Here is a 19,536-nt window from a genome sequence, read left to right as displayed (position 1 = left end):
AACAGCCCTATCTAGCACGGAGCAGTACACAACAGCCCTATCTAGCACGGAGCAGTACACAACAGCCCTATCTAGCACGGAGCAGTACACAACAGCCCTATCTAGCACGGAGCAGTACACAACAGCCCTATCTAGCACGGAGCAGTACACAACAGCCCTATCTAGCAAGGAGCAGTACACAACAGCCCTATCTAGCATGGAGCAGCACACAACAGCCATATCTTGCATGGAGCAGCACACAACAGCCCTATCTAGCATGGAGCAGTACACAACAGCCCTGTCTAGCATGGAGCAGTACACAACAGCCCTATCTAGCATGGAGCAGCACAGAAAAACACAGCATAGCATAGGGAAGGAGAGAAAGAACCCAATAGTAGAGAGAAGCAGCACAGCCTTGCCCTGGCCAAACCAAAGGCCAAGCATTGAACCCAGATCTTCTACACACATACGCTGCAAACTTGTCAGTGAGAGACAGCTGTAAGGGATGATGTGTTATTCTTAACCCTACCAAAACTAGCCTACATCACAACAACGACAGAGTGGACTGGACACAGGTAGACCGAGAAAAGAGAGGGGATTCAGTCAGGGTTCAAAATAACAAATAGGCCAGGCTACATGTTATTGGTCCAAAAAAGAGTGAGAGAGCAAAGGAGTGGGTGGGGGTAGTGGAGAGAGAGAGCGGGAGAGAGACAGAAGGAGAGTGGGTGGGAAAGGCCTCCAGGTTGCCATGGAAACTTGGAGGTATCAGCTGACTCGTTTTTTCCCTCATTATATCTTCACGCCCACCCACTCCCTTCCTCCCTCCCTCGCCCCCTTTCCTTCCCTCCATCCCTCTCTCTGGTTCCACACCCTTTCACCTCACCCTCTCATGTTAGTCTGTTTGTCGTCCACACCTTCCCTCCATCTCTCTAACTCTTTACTCCCCTTCTCTCTGTTTCTTTCTATCCAGCTCTCTCCTATATCCCCTTTCCCAATGGTTTAGATTAGACTCATAAGAATATTCAGACACCCACTGTTCTCAGCTGAAACACTTCAAACGGAGATCCTAACAATCTGTCAGAAATGAAAGCCCATTACCCACTGACAGAAGAGAGAGGCTGTGTCAGAAATGAAAGCCCATTACACACTGACAGAAGAGAGAGGCTGTGTCAGAATGAAACCCCATTACACACTGACAGAAGAGAGAAAGGCTGTGTCTGAAATGAAACCCCATTACACACCGACAGAAGAGAGGTTGTGTCTGAATGAAACCCCATTACACACTGACAGAAGAGAGGCTGTGTCAGAATGAAACCCCATTACACACTGACAGAAGAGAGGCTGTGTCTGACATGAAACCCCATTACACACTGACAGAATAGAGGCTGTGTCTGACATGAAACCCCATTACACACTGACAGAAGAGAGGCTGTGTCAGAATGAAACCCCATTACACACTGACAGAAGAGAGGCAGTGTCTGACATGAAACCCCATTACACACTGACAGAATAGAGGCTGTGTCTGACATGAAACCCCATTACACACTGACAGAAGAGAGGCTGTGTCAGAATGAAACCCCATTACACACTGACAGAAGAGAGGCTGTGTCTGACATGAAACCCCATTACACACTGACAGAAGAGAGGCTGTGTCAGAATGAAACCACATTACACACTGACAGAAGAGAGGCTGTGTCTGACATGAAACCCCATTACACACTGACAGAAGAGAGGCTGTGTCAGAATGAAACCCCATTACACACTGACAGAAGAGAGGTTGTGTCTGAAATGAAACCCCATTACAAACTGACAGAAGAAAGGATGTGTCAAAATGAAACCCCATTACACACTGACAGAAGAGAGGCTGTGTCTGAAATGAAGCCCCATTACACACTGACAAAAGAGAGGCTGTGTCAGAATGAAACCCCATTACACACTGACAGAAGAGAGAGAGGCTGTGTCAGAATGAAACCCCATTACACACTGACAGAAGAGAGACTGTGTCAGAATGAAACCCCATTACACACTGACAGAAGAGAGGCTGTGTCTGAAATGAAACCCCATTACACACGGACAGAAGAGAGGCTGTGTCAGAATTAAACCCCATTACACGCTGACAGAAGAGAGGCTGTGTCAGAATGAAACCCCATTACACACTGACAGAAGAGAGGCTGTGTCTGAAATGAAGCCCCATTACACACTGACAAAAGAGAGGCTGTGTCAGAATTAAACCCCATTACACACTGACAGAAGAGAGAGAGACTGTGTCTGAATGAAACTCTATTACACACTGGCAGAAGAGAGAGAGGCTGTGTCAGAATGAAACCCCATTACACACTGACAGAAGAGAGGCTGTGTCTGAAATGAAACCCCATTACACACGGACAGAAGAGAGGCTGTGTCAGAATGAAACCCCATTACACGCTGACAGAAGAGGCTGTGTCAGAATGAAACCACATTACACACTAACAGAAGAGAAGCTGTGTCTGAAATTAACCCCCATTACACACTGACAGAAGAGAGGCTGTGTCATAAATGAACCCCCATTACACACTGACAGAATAGAGGCTGTGTCAGAATGAAACCCTATTACACACTGACAGAAGAGAGAGAGGATGTGTCAGAATGAAACCCCATTACACACTGACAGATGAGAGAGAGGATGTGTCTGAAATGAATCCCCATTACACACTGACAGAAGAGAGGATGTGTCAGAATGAAACCCCATTACACACTGACAGAAGAGAGGCTGTGTCTGACATGAAACCCCATTACACACTGACAGAAGAGAGGCTGTGTCTGAAATGAAACCCCATTACACACTGACAGAAGAGAGGCTGTGTCTGAAATGAAACCCCATTACACACAGACAGAAGAGAGGTTGTGTCTGAAATTAAACCCCATTACACACTGACAGAAGAGAGGCTGTGTCTGAAATGAAGCCCCATTACACACTGACAGAAGAGAGGCTGTGTCTGAAATGAAACACCATTACACACGGACAGAAGAGAGAGAGGCTGTGTCAGAATGAAACCCCATTACACACTGGCAGAAGAGAGGATGTGTCAGAATGAAACCCCATTACACAATGACAGAAGAGAGGCTGTGTCAGAATGAAACTCCATTACACACTGACAGAAGAGAGGCTGTGTCTGAAATGAAACCCCATTACACAATGACAGAAGAGAGAGAGGCTGTGTCCGAATGAAACCCCATTACACACTGACAGAAGAGAGGCTGTGTCTGACATGAAACCCCATTACAAACTGACAAAAGAAAGGATGTGTCAAAATGAAACCCCATTACACACTGACAGAAGAGAGGCTGTGTCTGAAATGAAACCCCATTACACACTGACAGAAGAGAGGCTGTGTCTGAAATTAAACCCCATTACACACTGACAGAAGAGAGGATGTGTCAGAATGAAACCCCATTACACACTGACAGAAGAGAGGCTGTGTCTTACATGAAACCCCATTACACACTGACAGAAGAGAGGCTGTGTCAGAATGAAACCCCATTACACACTGACAGAAGAGAGGTTGTGTCTGAAATGAAACCCCATTACAAACTACAAAAGAAAGGATGTGTCAAAATGAAACCCCATTACACACTGACAGAAGAGAGGTTGTGTCTGAAATGAAGCCCCATTACACACTGACAGAAGAGAGGCTGTGTCTGAAATGAAACCCCATTACACACTGACCGGAGAGAGAGAGGCTGTGTAAGAATGAACCCCCATTACACACTGACAGAAGAGAGAGAGGCTGTGTAAGAATGAAACCCCATTACACTGACAGAAGAGAGAGAGGCTGTGTCTGAAATATAACCCCATTTCACACTGACAGAAGAGAGGCTGTGTCAGAATGAAACCTCATTACACACGGACAGAAGAGAGGCTGTGTCAGAATGAAACCCCATTACACACTGACAGGAGAGAGAGAGGCTGTGTCAGAATGAAACCCTATTACACACTGACAGAAGAGAGGCTGTGTCAGAATGAAACCCCATTACACACTGACAGAAGAGAGGTTGTGTCTGAAATGAAGCCCCATTACACACTGACAGAAGAGAGGCTGTGTCAGAATGAATTCCCATTACACACTGACAGGAGAGAGAGAGGCTGTGTCAGAATTAAACCCCATTACACACTGACAGGAGAGAGAGAGGCTGTGTCAGAATGAAACCCTATTACACACTGACAGAAGAGAGGCTGTGTCAGAATGAAACCCCATTACACACTGACAGAAGAGAGGCTGTCAGAATGAAACCCCATTACACACTGACAGAAGAGAGGCTGTGTCTGAAATGAAACCCCATTACACACTGACAGAAGAGAGGCTGTGTCTGAAATGAAGCCCCATTACACACTGACAGAAGAGAGGCTGTGTCAGAATGAATTCCCATTACACACTGACAGGAGAGAGAGAGGCTGTGTCCGAATTAAACCCTATTACACACTGACAGAAGAGAGAGAGGATGTGTCAGAATGAAACCCCATTACACACTGACAGAAGAGAGGCTGTGTCTGAAATATAACCCCATTTCACACTGACAGAAGAGAGGCTGTGTCAGAATGAAACCTCATTACACACGGACAGAAGAGAGGCTGTGTCAGAATGAAACCCCATTACACACTGACAGGAGAGAGAGAGGCTGTGTCAGAATGAAACCCTATTACACACTGACAGAAGAGAGTCTGTGTCAGAATGAAACCCCATTACACACTGACAGAAGAGAGGCTGTGTCAGAATGAAACCCCATTACACACTGACAGAAGAGAGGTTGTGTCTGAAATGAAGCCCCATTACACACTGACAGAAGAGAGGCTGTGTCAGAATGAATTCCCATTACACACTGACAGGAGAGAGAGAGGCTGTGTCAGAATGAAACCCTATTACACACTGACAGAAGAGAGAGAGGATGTGTCAGAATGAAACCCCATTACACACTGACAGAAGAGAGGCTGTGTCTGAAATGAAACCCCATTACACACTGACAGAAGAGAGGCTGTGTCTGAAATTAAACCCCATTACACACTGACAGAAGAGAGGCTGTGTCTGAAATGAAACTCCATTACACACTGACAGAAGAGAGGCTGTGTCAGAATGAAACCTCATTACACACGGACAGAAGAGAGGCTGTGTCAGAATGAAACCCCATTACACACTGACAGGAGAGAGAGAAACTGTGTCAGAATGAAACCCTATTACACACTGACAGAAGAGAGGCTGTGTCTGAAATGAAACCCCATTACACACTGACAGAAGAGAGGCTATGTCTGAAATGAAACCCCATTACACACTGACAGAAGAGAGGCTGTGTCAGAATGAAACCCCATTACACGCTGACAGAAGAGAGGCTGTGTCAGAATGAAACCCTATTACACACTGACAGAAGAGAGAGAGGATGTGTCAGAATGAAACCCCATTACACACGGACAGAAGAGAGGCTGCGTCTGAAATGGCAGCCCTGTATATCCTTGTCCCTGAGCGGGCCCTGGCCAAAAGCAATACATATGAGCAACACCAGGAGAGATAAACTCTCTGTCTCTGACACAACTCCTTCTTAAAACTTCTTAAACCCTGTCCTGTCTCTCGCTCTCCCCCATCTCTCTCTCTCACCCCTCCCCCTCTTGCTCACCCCCCCCCCCCCTCCTCTCTCTCTCAATATAAGGGCTTTATTGACATGGGAAACACGTTTACATTGCCAAAGCAAGTGAAGTAGACAATATACAAAAGTGAAATAAACAATATACAAAAGTGAAATAAACAATAAAAATGAACTGTAAACATTACACACAAAAGTTCCAAAAGAATAAAGATATTTAAAAAGGTCATCTTCTTGATATGGTCGTACATTTGGCAGGAGGTTACACTGCCCTCCTTTTGAGCTCCCGAGTGGCGCAGCGGTCTAAGGCACTGTATCTTAGTGCAAGAGGCATCACTGCAGTCCCTGGTTCGAATCCAGGCTGCATCACATCCGGCCGTGATTGGGAGTCCCAAAAGCCAGAAAACAGCCGTTGAATTCCACAACCACCTAAGTGATGCCCAAACCTTCAAGGAGATACCTAGAGAAGAATCCCCTCAGCCAAATGATTTTGGGGCGCTGTTCACAAATACACGATTAACACAATTACACCCGAGAAAAGAGAATTACTTGATAAATTGTCAAGAATCAACCCAAAAAACTGAGCAAATTGGAATTCTACCTCGCCTGAAAAAAGAGAGTAAACTGACCCAAAGCTAAGAAAATCTTTGACTATGTACAGACTCAGAGCCTTGCTATTGAGAGAGGTCACCATAGGCAGACTGCCACATTTGGACAAACTCCCGTATCTGTTAGGTGAAATACCACAGTGTGCAATCCAAGCAGCAACATGTGTGACCTGCTGCCACAAAAGTAGGTCAACCAGTGGGTCAGAAACACCAAAGTAAATATAACCTATATCTGCCTATTTATTTCCCCCCACTTGTACATGCTACTCTTTGCACATTGTCAAAACGATGTATATAGCTTTTGTAACATTTTTAATGCTACACTAGATTTTAATAATGACATTTTTTAAACTTTGTTATTCTCTTGAAACGTTTGTGTGTAATGTTTACCGTCTGAATTTTTGGTCTATGTTTTGTTTCATTTGCTTTGTTGGTTTTTGTCGTTGTTTTGGTTGAGTTTTTTTTAGTTGCTTTGGCCATGTATAAACAATGCCAATAAAGCCCAGTGTAATTGAGTGAAATTGAGAGAGACAGAAGAAGAGGCACTGTCACCCTCGCTGGTTCGTAATGATGGAGTGAACACTGTTGTGTTCCAGCTATAACTAGAGAGCGGAGGTACATGTCGTCACGGGTTTCATCATAGCTATCGTAACTGTGTGTCTGGGCTCCACATTCACCTCTCTCTGTTTCTTTATCTCCTGTCATTGATACACTGGTTACGTTAGTTAAGTATGTTTCCATATGGCTTGTTGTGGTAGTTGTGTTATATACAGAGGGTCCAAAGTTATTGACACCCTTGATAAAGATTCTTATAAATTCCTAAGTTTAATATTTGGTCCCACATTCTTAACACGCAATGACTACATTAAGCTTGTGACTCGTTTTAGATGCATTTGCCGTTACAAGCCTGATGTAGTCATTGCGTTCTAGGAATATGGGACCAAATACTAAACTTTTGACTACTTTATTTATAAGAATCTTTAGTGGTGTTAATAATTTTGATCCCTACCTTTTTGAGAGAAAAAAATACTTATTAAACAAAATCTCTTTCGATGGGCAACTATATGTGATATTAGCTGTGGAGCACGCAGGAAGTCCTGCCAACACACAGCACTCTGCCGTCCACCCTAACTGCACCCTCTACACTGTATAAAACACCCACTCTGGTCTGACTGTACGTACCAACCAATCAACTCTTCCCTTCTCACAGACAACTTCAACAACCACTGAACACCGACCAGTGTGCCTTTATACTTGTAAATAATGCCTAAATAACAAAGCAGCTGTACATGAACATGCTATACGTGACGTCAGAGCTCAGGGTCTCCTCTTCACGCCTCTGTATGGGCTTTGACTGACATACATTCAGAACTTGAGCACCACGCGCTGAAAGAAGTTGCCCCCATCCCTAACGCTAATTGGGAAACTTTTGCACAATTGATGCTGTTTGAGTGGGGGAAATGCTGTAAATTAAGCAGCTCAACATATTTTGAAAGACGTTGAGGATTATAATAACAATGTTGCACCTATTACAGAACATTCCTACTATGTTACTGAATGGATCCAGAGTATTTTCCAGAATATTCTATCTATGTAACTGAATGAATCCAGAGTATTTTCCAGAATATTCTATCTACGTTACTGAATGGACCCAGAGTATTTTCCAGAATATTCTATCTATGTTACTGAATGGATCCAGAGTATTTTCCAGAATATTCTATCTATGTTACTGAATGGACCCAGAATATTCTATCTACGTTACTGAATGGATTCAGAGTATTTTCCAGAATATTATATCTACGTTACTGAATGGATCCAGAGTATTTTCCAGAATATTATATATGTAACTGAATGGACCCAGAGTATTTTCCAGAATATTCTATCTATGTTACTGAATGGATCCAGAGTATTTTCCAGAATATTCTATCTATGTTACTGAATGGATCCAGAGTATTTTCCAGAATATTCTATCTACGTCACTTAATGGATCCAGAGTATTTTCCAGAATATTCTATCTATGTTACTGAATGAATCCAGAGTATTTAATGTTTGGATTTACTCATGTCAGGTAAACTTTTGTGTCCTCACAATTAGTCTAATATTTTTCCCATAAACGACAAACTGTTCCACTTTGAAAAGAACGTTGATGACATCTGTTCCTCATTCACTAAGCCTATTGAGTCCACTGGTCCTACTCACACAGAACTACCCTACGGCTTTGACCTATTTCTCCCCTCTCTTTTCAGATGAAATCCTGCGACTCGTGAGGTCCAGCCGTCTGACAACCTGCCCGCTCTACCCCATCCCCTCCTCCCTTCTCCAGTTCATCTCTGGAGACCTTCTCCCATTCCTTACTTCCCTCATCAACTCATCCCTGACCAATGGCTGCGTCCCCTTTGACTTCAAAATGGCTCATGTCACTCCCCTCCTCAACAAACCAACACTCTACTACTCTGATGTCACAAAAACTACAGACTGGAATACCTTCTTGTTTTTCTTTCCAAAACACTTGTGCGTGCTGTCTCTGACTAACTAACTCTCTCGGAACAATCTGCTTGATCCTAACTAGTCAGGCTTCAAGACGGCTCACTCAACCCAGAATGCTCTCCTCTGTGTCACGGAGGATCTTCTGGACCCCTAACCAGTCAAGCTTCAAGACGGCTCACTCAACAGAGAAGGCATTTCTCTGAGTCACAGAGGATCTTCTGGACCCTAACCAGTCAGGCTTCAAGACGGCTCACTCAACTGAGACTGCTCTCCTCTGTGTCACAGAGGCTCTCTGCACTGCCAAAGCTGACTCTCTTTCCTCTGTTCTCATCCTCTTAGATCTATCCACTGCCTTCAACACCGTGAACCATCATACCCTCCTCTCCACCCTCTCAGGCCTGGGTGTCTTAGGCTATGGATTGCATCATACATGGCAGACCAATCCTACCAGCCGACATGGAAAGGATCTGTGCCTGCACCACATACTCTCACTACTGGTGTCCCCCAGGGCATGGAACGAGGCCCTCTCCTCTTCTATCCCTATACACCAAGTCACTCAGCTCCGTCATATCCTCACATGGTCTCTCCTATCACTGCTAAGCAGATGACACTCAACTATTTTTCTCCTTTCCCCCTTCTGACATCCAGGTGGTGACATGCATCTCTGCGTGCCTGGCAGATATCTCAGCTTGGATATCACCACCTCAAGCTCAACCACGACAAGACGGAGCTCCTCTTCCTCTTGGGGATGGCCTGTCCGCTCCATGACCTCTCCATCCCGGTTGACAACTCAACGGTGTCCCTCCACGGTGTGTCTTGGCGTGTTGCTGGATAACAAACACCCTGTTGTTCACTTGACACCCCCACCCTTACTAGCTCTGACTTTTGTAATTTTGTAACCTCTGTAATTTCTTTATTTTGACCATTTTTACTTACTGTGACTGTCCGACCTAGCTATCTTATGGTACATGCACTGTAAGTCACACTGGATAAGAGCATATGCTAAATGACAAAACAAAGTGTGTATGTATATACAGTGGGGCAAAAAAGTATTTAGTCAGCCACCAATTGTGCAAGTTCTCCCACTTAAAAATATGAGAGAGGCCTGTAATTTTCATCATAGGCACACTTCAACTATGACAGACAAAATTAGAAAAAAAAATCCAGAAAACCACATTGTAGGATTTTTAATGAATTTATTTGCAAATTATGGTGGGAAATAAGTATTTGGTCACCTACAAACAAGCAAGATTTCTGGCTCTCACAGACCTGTAACTTCTTCTTTAAGAGGCTCCTCTGTCCTCCACTCGTTACCTGTATTAATGGCACCTGTTTGAACTTGTTATCAGTATAAAAGACACCTGTCCACAACCTCAAACAGTCACACTCCAAACTCCACTATGGTCAAGACCAAAGAGCTGTCAAAGGACACCATAAACAAAATTGTAGACCTGCACCAGGCTGGGAAGACTGAATCTGCAATAGGTAAGCAGCTTGGTTTGAAGAAATCAACTGTGGGAGCAATTATTAGGAAATGGAAGACATACAAGACCACTGATAATCTCCCTCGATCTGGGGCTCCACGCAAGATCTCACCCCGTGGGGTCAAAATGATCACAAGAACGGTGAGCAAAAATCCAAGAACCACACGGGGGGACCTAGTGAATGACCTGCAGAGAGCTGGGACCAAAGTAACAAAGCCTACCATCAGTAACACACTACGCCGCCAGGGACTCAAATCCTGCAGTGCCAGACGTGTCCCCCTGCTTAAGCCAGTACATGTCCAGGCCCGTCTGAAGTTTGCTAGAGAGCATTTGAATGATCCAGAAGAAGATTGGGAGAATGTCATATGGTCAGATGAAACCAAAATATAACTTTTTGGTAAAAACTCAACTTGTCGTGTTTGGAGGACAAAGAATGCTGAGTTGCATCCAAAGAACACCATACCTACTGTGAAGCATGGGGGTGGAAGCATCATGCTTTGGGGCTGTTTTTCTGCAAAGGGACCAGGACGACTGATCCGTGTACAGGAAAGAATGAATGGGGCCATGTATCGTGAGATTTTGAGTGAAAACCTCTTTCCATCAGCAAGGGCATTGAAGATGAAACGTGGCTGGGTCTTTCAGCATGACAATGATCCCAAACACACCGCCCGGCAACGAAGGAGTGGCTTCGTAAGAATCATTTCAAGGTCCTGGAGTGGTCTAGCCAGTCTCCAGATCTCAACCCCATTGCTCAACTCCATTGCCAACAAAGGGTATATAACAAAGTATTGAGATAAACTTTTGTTATTGACCAAATACTTATTTTCCACCATCATTTGCAAATAAATTAATTAAAAATCCTACAATGTGATTTTCTGGATTTTTTTTTCTTCTCATTTTGTCTGTCATAGTTGAAGTGTACCTATGATGAAAATTACAGGCCTCTCATCTTTTTAAGTGGGAGAACTTGCACAATTGGTGGCTGACTAAATACTTTTTTGCCCCACTGTACATGTATGTATATACACTACCGTTCAAAATGTTGGGGTCACTTAGAAATGTGTTAGCTAATCCAAGTTTATCATTTCAAAAAGGCTAATTGATCATTAAAAAACCATTTTGCAATTATGTCAGCACAGCTGAAAACTGTTGTACTAATTAAAGAACCAATAAATCTGGCCTTCTTTAGACTACTTATGTACCTGGAGCATCAGCATTTGTGGGTTGGATTAGCTAACACAATGTGCCATTGGAACACAGGAGTGATGGTTGCTGATAATGGGCCTCTGTACGCCGATGTAGATATTCCATTAACAATCTGCCATTTCCAGCTACAATAGTCATTTACAATATCAACAACGTCTGCACTGTATTTCTGATCAACTTGGTGTCATTTTAAATGTACAAAAACAAAATGTTGCCTTTCTTTCAAAAACAAGGACATTTCTTAGTGACCCCAAACTTTTGAACGGTAGTGTATGTACGAGTACATGTGTGAATGTTTATGTGTGTGTGTATATATATATATATATGTATATATATATAGTATGTATCTATGTATATAGGTATGTATGTATGTACAGTTGAAGTCAGAAGTTTACATAACCCTTAGCCAAATACATTTAAACTCAGTTTTTCACAATTCCTGACATTTAATCCTAATAAAAATCCCCTGTCTTAGGTCAGTTAGGATCACCACTCTATTTTAAGAATGTGAAATGTCAGAATAATAGTAGAGAGAATAATTTATTTCAGCTTTTATTTTTTTCATCACATTCCCAGTGGGTCCGACGTTTACATACACTCAATTAGTGTTTGGTAGCATTGCCTTTAAATTGTTTAACTTGGGTCAAATGTTTTGGGTAACCTTACACAAGCTTCCCACAATAAGTTGGGTGAATTTTGGCAAATTCCTCCTGTCAGAGCTGGTGTAACTGAGTCAGGTTTGTAGGCCTCCTTGCTCGCACACGCTTTTTCAGTTCTGCCCACAAATGTTCTATAGGACTGAGGTCAGGGCTTTGTGATGGCCACTTCAATACTTAAGCCATTTTGCCACAACTTTGGAAGTATGCTTGGGGTCATTGTTCATTTGGAAGACCCATTTGTGTCCAAGCTTTAACTTCCTGACTGATCTGTCTTGATGTTACTTCAATATATCCACAACCTTTTCCTGCCTTATGACGCTATCTATTTTGTGAAGTGCACCAGTCCCTCATGCAGCAAAGCACCCCCACAACATGATGCTGCCACCCCGTGCTTCACGGTTGGCATAGTGTTCTTCGGCTTGCAAGCCTCCCCCTTTTTCCTCCAAACATAACGATTATGGCCAAACAGTTCTATCAGACCAGAGGACATTTCTCCAAAAAGTACGATCTTTGTCCCCATGTGCAGTTGCAAACTGTAGTCTGGCTTTTTTATGGTGGTTTTGGACCAGTGGCTTTATCCTTGCTGAACGGCCTTTCAGGTTATGTCGATATAGGACTCGTTTTATAGATACTTTTGTACCCGTTTCCTCCAGCATCTTCACAAGGTCCTTGCTGTTGTTCTGGGATTGACTTGCACAGGCTGTTTAAAGGCACAGTCAACTTAGTGTATGTAAACTTCTGACCCACAGGAAGTGAGTGAATAAATAAGTGAAATAATCTGTCTGTAAAAAATTGTTGGAAAAATGACTTGTGTCATGCACAAAGTAGATGTCCTACCCGACTTGCCAAAACGATAGTTTGTTAACAAGAAATTTGTGGAGTGGTTGAAAAACAGTTTTTTTTTACCCCTTTTTCGTGGTATCCAATTGTTGTAGTAGCTACAACGCTACATCTCCCGTACAGGCTCGGGAGAGACGAAGGTTGAAAGTCATGCGTCCTCCCAACCAAGCCGCACTGCATCCAACCTGGAAGCCAGCCGCACCAATGCGCCGGAGGAAACACCGTGCCACCTTGGTTAGCGCACACTGCGCCCAGCCCGCCACAGGAGTCGCTGGTGCGCGATGAGACAAGGACACCCCTACCGACCAAGCCCTCCCTAACCCGGGCGACGCTAGGCCAATTGTGCGTCGCCCCACGGACCTCCCGGTCGCGGCCGGTTACGACAGAGCCTGGGCGCGAACCCAGGAACTCTGATGGCACAGCTGGCGCTTAACCACTGCGCCACCCAGGAGGCTAAAAACAAGTTTTAATGACTCCAACCTAAGTGTATGTAAACTTCCGACTTCAACTGTAGGTATTACATTGATGGAAGCAACAATTTATCCGCAATATTAAAGCTGATCCACTCCCTAAAATGTAAAAAATATATATATTTATTATTACTAAAATGTCAAATGTAAATGTTCCCTTTTAATTGCTACCAAGGTTATGCACATGCTTTCGATATTTCTTGGGTAAGAAACATTTAAAATGAGCCCTATCCATATAGACCAATTCCCATAGACGCATGCAGGCACACACACACCCTAGGGTTAATACTTAAACATAGCCTATATCCAGCAGACAACAACAACAAGCCTCTCTGGCAGAGCTGACTGACATCAAACTGTGTCAAACTGTGTCTTTACAACCTAATTGTCCAAATGTTGACAGTGTGTTTATACCCTGTGATACTCCCTCAGCCTATAGACCTTAGTGATAACCTTCAATTAGCCTCACTGTAATCTGTGCTTTAAAAGCAGGGTGGAACCCAATGTTGATTGTAGATACAACAGCTTAAAACACAGAATCTAAGACACCAACACACAAAATGAAGAGCCGTCGGTCAAAGACAACAAACATGTCAGTGTAAAGTCTTGAATGTTCTGACAACCCAACATGACACACACACACACACATACATAACCTAACGTGGAGTTACTGTTATTTCTGGTCCAGGAGGAAAAATTGCTCGCACTGGCCAACGATGACATCATCACTCTGCACCATGACTGATTGTGGGTGAATAGAGATGGAACGCTAGCTGCATCCTAGCAATACTACAGTAATGTGTGGTGAGTGTGTGTGCGTGTAAATGGAGTGGGTAGAGTGGGTGTGTGTGTGTGTGTGTGTAAATGGAGTGGGTAGAGTGGGTGTGGTACACATCTTTCTGCATTAGCGCTCCAGATAGCTGGAGGACAAGTCCCTGGGTGTGTGTGTGTGTGTGTGTGTGAGAGAGAGTGAGTGAGTGAGATTCAAATGAAAATGTGTATTTCTAGCAGGCAACAAGTTTTGTGTGTGTGTGTGTGTGTCTGTGTGTATGTGTGTGTGTCTTTGTGTGGGTTTATCTGTGTGTGCGCGCATGCGTGTCAGTTTTACTGTGTGTATTTGTTTGTGCCTTTGGGTGTAGTAGTGGTGTGTTGTGGGGGATGGAGGGGAGAGTTGCATTGGGGTAGCAGTGAAGGGGTGGAGGAGGGGTGTGTGTGTGAGGGGTGTGGGCAGGCAGGCTCCAACTCCCACCAGAACCCCGTTGCCATGGCTACCAGAGAGCGGAAGCCTCCCTCGATATATCCTATTAGGGCCTAGGCGAGACTCAGAGAGCAAGAGAACTTCTGTGAGTGTAATGTTAACTGTTCATTTTTATTGTTTATTTCACTTTTGTTGATTATCTACTTTACTTGCTTTGGCGATGATAACATATGTTTCCCATGTCAATAAAGCCCTTGTATTGAAAAAAAACTGAGAGAAAATGATAGTGGTAGCCGGGGCGAGAGAGAAAAAGAGTGAGGGTGAGGAAGGGAGAGGTGGTAAGGGAGGGGAGTGACAAAGCAGGGTGTGAATGTACACTACCGTTCAGAAGTTAGGGGTAACTTAGAAATTTCCTTTTTTTTTTAAAGAAAAGCTAATTTTTTGTAACATGAATAACATGAAATTGATCAGAAATACAGTGTAGACATTGTTAATGTTGTAAATGACTATTGTAGCTGGAAACGGCAGATTTTTTATGGAATATCTACATAGGCGTACAGAGGCCCATTATCAGCAACCATCACTCCTGTGTTCCAATGGCACGTTGTGTTAGCTAATCCAAGTTAATCATTTTAAAAGGCTAGTTGATCATTAGAAAACCCTTTTAGAATGATGTTAGCACAGCTGAAAACTGTTGTTCTGATCAAAGAAGCAATAAAACTGGCCATCTTTAGACTAGTTGAGTATCTGGAGCATCAGCATTTGTGGGTTCAATTACAGGCTCAAAATGGCCAGAAACAAAGGCCTTTCTTCTGAAACTCATTAGTCTATTCTTGTTCTGAGAAATGAAGGCTATTCCATGCGAGAAATTGCCAAGAAACTAAAGATCTCGTACAACGCTGTGTACTACTCCCTACACAGAACAGCGCAAACTGGCCCTAACCAGAATAGAAAGAGGAGTGGGAGGCCCCGGTGCACAACTGAGCAAGAGGACAAGTACAATAGAGTGTCTCGTTTGAGAAACAGACGCCTCACAAGTCTTCAACTGGCAGCTTCATTAACTAGTACCTTCAAAACACCAGTCTCAACGTTAACAGTGAAGAGGCGACTCCGGGATGCTGGCCTTTTAGGTAGAATTGCAAACAAAAAGCCATATCTCAGACTGGCCAATAAAAATAAAAGATGGGCAAAAGAACACAGACACTGGACAGAGGAAGATTGGAAAACAGTGTTATGGACAGACGAATCTAAGTTTGAGGTGTTCGGGATCACAAAGAAAAACATTTGTGAGACGCAGAAAAAATGAAAATATGCTGGAGGAGTGAACCATCTGTCAAGCATGGTGGAGGCAATGTGATGGTCTGGGGGTGCTTTGGTGGTGGGAGATTTGTACAGGGTAAAAGGGATCTTGAAGAAGGAAGACTATCACTCCATTTTGCAACGCCATGTCATACCCTGTGGACGGCGCTTAATTGGAGCCAATTTCCTCCTACAACAGGACAATGACCCAAAGCAAAGCTCCAAACTATGCAATAACTATTTAGGGAAGAAGCAGTCAGCTGGTATTCTGTCTATAATGAAGTGGCCAGCACAGTCACCGGATCTCAACCCTATTGAGCTGTTGTGGTACGTAAGAAGTGCCCATCAAGCCAATCCAACTTGTGGGAGGTGCTTCAGGAAGCATGGGGTGAGATCTCGTCAGATTACCTCAACAAATTGACAACTAGAATGCCAAAGGTCTACAAGGATGTAATTGCTGCAAATGGAGGATTCTTTGATGAAAGCAAAGTTTGAAGGACACAATTATTATTTCAATTAAAAATCATTATTTATAACCTCGTCAACGTCTTGACCACATTTCCTATTCATTTTGCAACTCATGTCATGTATATTCTCATGGAAAACAAGGACATTTCTAAGTGAGCCCAAACTTTTGAACGGTAGTGTGTGTACTGTACTTCTGCATCTCATTGAGTGTGTGTGTCTCTCTTTTCCCATCTCCCTCTCACTATGTCCATCTCTTACACCCTTTCCCTTTCTCTCTTCTCTCAGGCTCTATCCATCTCCCAGTTCCTTGTCTGGTAAGGTCCAGACCAGGGTCCTGTTTAGCACAAAATGGGAGATTTATTTTTTATTTTTTATTAATTTGAACAACAAAAACATGACCTTTTCCCCCGGTTTACCGCAGATATGTCATACTAAACAGTGCCCAGTAGAGCCCCTCAAAAGAGTCCAGAGTAGAGTCCAATAGAGCCCATGTAGCAGTTAGTCTGTCAGCTGTGTTTGGAAACTTAAGTGTGTCCCAAATTGCAGCCCATATCCACTTACAGTGCACTACTTGTGACCAGGCCTATAGGGCTCTGGTCAAAAGTCGAGCACTGTGTAGGGAATACAGTGCCATTTGGGACGAACCCCTTATCTCTGGACAGGAAACCCACTATCCTGCTGTGTTCTTACTGGGCGGCTTCCTTGAGGGGGTGGTCAACACACACACACACACACACACAACAACCCAACCACACCCCTCTCAAACTATGCCTAATGCAACTGTGACCCACCCAGCCCCCCACCCTATCTGCCCACCCCTCCTCCCTCTCTTTCCACCCCTTTCTCTCTCTCTCCCTCTCCCCTCTGAAAGCTCTCCCAGGTAACAACAAATGTTCCCACAACTTTAGAGAAAGTTCTCAGAACATGAGATATTAAAGTGGAACTGACAGCATTTAGCAAAATATCATTTTCACACTTCCATCAATTCATGCAATGTTTGGGAATGACGTAGACTAAGGCATTTGTGAAAGTTCTATAGCAATATAGAGTGGGAAAGCAGCCATGCATTTGGACAAGAAATAGACACTGCAGTAAATAAAACCAAATAAAAACATCTGTCTCGTCCAGGACCGGAGTCTAGGCAGAATGGTGCGCTATAGCCAATCAGAGGTACAGTAGGCCTTTATGCAAATAAGCCATCTGACATAATTCACTTTGAACTGGACTGTGTGTTTACAGGCAGTAGGGCCTGCCATCATTCACTTTGAACTGGACTGTGTGTTTACAGGCAGCAGGGCCTTTATGTAAATACCACGGGATTCCTCTGACATTTGGGAACTTTACAGTTCTATTGATCAAACAACCTCAGTCATGCACATCAACAAGATCAACAACTAATGCCAGCCAGAGTGAGATTAGATCAAATCTAACGAGGGAACATTAGATAAACGCTCTCAAACTTTTTCAGCTAGTTGGCCATCAGTTTTGAACAAATTAATTTCTTCAAAAATGAAGGAGAAGCGAAGGAGAGAGAGATAACTATATTTTGTTGTATTTCTTTTTCACTTTCACTTACTCAGCTAGCAAATGCAGCTAGCTAGTTTAGCCTACTCAAACACCTAGCTCAAACAGAGAGGGATGCTATGTTAGCTAGCTGTCTATGGCTATCCAACACTGGAACTCTTCCAAGTCAAGGTAAGCTTTCGGTTGTATTAAATTATTGCCACCTGGGCCCACCGATGTAACTGCTAAACTGCTTGCTGCTGACTGTACACTGTACTACTGCATGATTGTAGCGGGTTTACTAACACCTTATTTCTATTACCTATGTTGACTATGATGTTAATATGGTGACAACGATGTAGGCTGTGTGTAGCGGTTAGCAGTTATGATAAGAATGTTTGGCTTGGAAAGATTTTTTGGCCTGGTCAGACAGCTGATGTGTTGTGCATTGAAGTCCACAAGCGAAGGGAAAAGGTGAAACAAGTAGAGCATGTAGATGCGAGAAGAAATTATACGCCGCCACAGTTTGGGAACCACTGGCATGTACAAATAAATTCATAAAAAATCCTACAATGTGATTTTTCTGGATTTTTTTCTTCTCATTTTGTCTGTCATAGTTGAAGTGTACCTATGATGAAAATTACAGGCCTCTCTCATCTTTTTAAGTGGGAGAACTTGCACAATTGGTGGCTGACTAAATACTTTTTTGGCCCACTGTAGTTAGGCCCTGTCCAGAAGAAAACCTAACCCATCCTCCCTAGGCACTTGATAGTTGTAAGCAATAGGGTGAATGCACTTCAAAGTAAATCTCAGCTCTGTTAAAAGTACACTCATGAAAAACTTATTGATCATAGTGATTGAGGAGTATCATTAAAACAGTTTAATATGCCCCACCAACATTAGACAACTACAAATAAGTCAATCAAATCAATGACGTGAGAATTGTGAAATGAGCTAAGAACTGACACAGACATGGTGGCGTAGCAGGAAGATCTGAATGCTATGAGGTCAAATCCCAGCTGAGGACATGTTGAATAATAATTACTGTATAAATAAACATGCACAATGTCATCATGTGTGTGAGTATCCCTTGCCAACAGACAAAAAGAGCTGTGAATGGATCAGTGGTTGGTTCACCAACCAGGGCCTTGATGGGCAACAGTAACAAGGCGTGATGTGTAATGAATGTCTTTTTTGTGGGGGGGGGGGGGTGTTTCTTTGGGACCATCAGGCCACAACTGACACACAGACATGTTCTGGCAACGTTCCCATTAAACATGTCTAGAACATGAATATCTTACATTCTGAGGACATGGCAACCGTTTTCTGTGTATGTTTGAAATTATGTTGATGGAATATTCTCTGAACCCTCAGAAAAATATCAGCGGAACTTTATGGGTAACATTCTCTCGCTACAGCTCACCCAACTCTATCTCTACATGCACAGAGAAATGTAATGTAGACCTATAGAGCTGGCATGATTTCCCTTTCCGTATGACAGGGAATCTGTCCTACACAATACATTCACCCTCAGTCGTCTTATCTGCACCAGGACTGTTCAATTCTGGCCCTGGAGGGCCGAAACACTTCTGCTTTTTGTTTCTACCTGGTAGTTAACTACACTCACCTAATGTCCCAGGTCTGAATCAGTCCTGATTAGGAGAGGATGAAAACCAGAAGTGCTTTGGCCCTTCAGGACCGACAATGAACAGCCCTGCTCTACAC

General features: G+C 43.5%; 1 protein-coding gene across 8 annotated transcripts in view; it reads right to left on the bottom strand.

Moving 5' to 3' along the window:
- LOC139368229 (Kruppel like factor 8) overlaps window positions 1–19,536 on the bottom strand; it is a 115,251-nt gene that overhangs the window by 49,544 nt on the left and 46,171 nt on the right. The window lies entirely within an intron of this gene.

The sequence above is a fragment of the Oncorhynchus clarkii genome, chromosome 2, assembly GCF_045791955.1.
Source record: "Oncorhynchus clarkii lewisi isolate Uvic-CL-2024 chromosome 2, UVic_Ocla_1.0, whole genome shotgun sequence".
Classification (NCBI taxonomy): Eukaryota; Metazoa; Chordata; class Actinopteri; order Salmoniformes; family Salmonidae; genus Oncorhynchus; species Oncorhynchus clarkii.
Note: the sequence above shows the minus strand (reverse complement) of the source record. Positions and strands in the feature narration are given on the sequence as shown.